Source organism: Nematolebias whitei, chromosome 7 (assembly GCF_014905685.2).
Source record: "Nematolebias whitei isolate Nwh7 chromosome 7, NemWhi1, whole genome shotgun sequence".
Taxonomy (NCBI): domain Eukaryota; kingdom Metazoa; phylum Chordata; class Actinopteri; order Cyprinodontiformes; family Rivulidae; genus Nematolebias; species Nematolebias whitei.
In genome coordinates this window covers 38,938,458-38,939,824 of record NC_056504.1, presented here as the reverse complement: position 1 = coordinate 38,939,824, position 1,367 = coordinate 38,938,458, and the positions used below count along the sequence as shown (strand labels likewise).

The window sequence follows — 1,367 nt, the reverse complement described above, 5'->3', positions numbered from 1 at the left end:
CCCAATTTGCAGACAGATGCAAGGAACGCCAAGATAAAATGAATAATGTCTAATTTATTAACAAAAAATCAAAACCAAACAAAGGCTGACGTGGCACAAAACTTACATAAATAGGAGGAGCAAGGTGACACAGAGGAAGACAGAGCATGGCATGCTTGGGAGCACAATCCACAGATGGGGAAGAAAAAAAATGACATGAACTAAAAGAGAAAATGATGACAATGATTATTGTCTGGGGATAGACAATGAGGAACAGGTGAGAGTGGCAGGTGCAAGCTGATTACATGAGGGAAACACAGTAGGACAGATGAACAGATGACACAAGGAAACAGGTTTAGAAGTTGAGTACCTTGTGTTTTAGTTCTAATACACTTAAATAAACACAGATTCTCTCAGTACCCCCCCCCCCCCCCCCACCCCCATCAAAGGATGGCTCTTGACATCTCAAAGGATACAAGAGTCAAACTGGGTGAGTGGAGGAGGAAAAACCAAGACAGAGGACACAAAGATCAAAAACCAACAGGATATGTCCTGGAAAATCTCAAAACACAGAAGAACACAAAAATTCAAAGAGCTCAGGAGGAAGGCAGGGAGACCGTTCAGCACGGGACAAAAGTTTGGGTGGACGTCCAGGAGATCGTCCATAGTGAGGCAAGAGCTCAGGCGGACAGCTGGAGACCATCCAGATTGAGGCAAGAGAGAAGAGTGAGAACAGTGGCATGTCAAACACAACATCTGGTGGTCTGAAAAAGCTGCGTCACAGACTTCCACATTAAAATCATTAAAACCATGAGCTAAAACAAGATCAAAAGTGTGGCCTCTGTAAACAGTCACTATTCCACCTCCACAACCGGTCATCCTCGGAGAGTTGAAGTAGGTACTGTTCAGTGGCAAGAGTTCACAAAAAGCACTGGACTCACCAGAGTTCATCTATGTTTCATTTATAAATAAAAAAATCCAGACTGCGAGAGGTGAAGAAATCCTATAGAATAAAGATCTCGTTGGCTAGCGATCTAGTATTCACCAGATCCATGTGAACATGTGAGGGAGCCGGGGTGTAATCTGTTTGGGGAGCCTGATCCAGCAGCCACAGGTTGTGATGATCCACCCCGTGCCCAAGAACGTGTGGAAAAGATAGGCAACGGGTCGGTTGCCCCTCATCCAGGCCAATAACATGAACCAGAGAGGAGCTGATAAGATCCAAAAAGCACCACGGGATGAAACGATTATATGCAGTTCCAAAACCAGAGAGCGACTGGCGAATACGCCAAACAAGCTTTTAGTCTCACCTGGGGAAAGACAATGAGGAACTAGTGAGAGTGGCAGGAGCTGGAGGTGATTCCCAGGACATCCTTGTAAAAAAAAAA

The 1,367-nt window shown here is 45.0% G+C and overlaps 1 protein-coding gene across 1 annotated transcript in view; it reads left to right on the top strand.

Annotated features, from left to right (window-relative positions):
* Positions 1 to 1,367, top strand: part of itih3b.1 (inter-alpha-trypsin inhibitor heavy chain 3b, tandem duplicate 1) — an 18,879-nt gene that overhangs the window by 16,914 nt on the left and 598 nt on the right. The gene's annotated exons all lie outside the window — the stretch shown is intronic.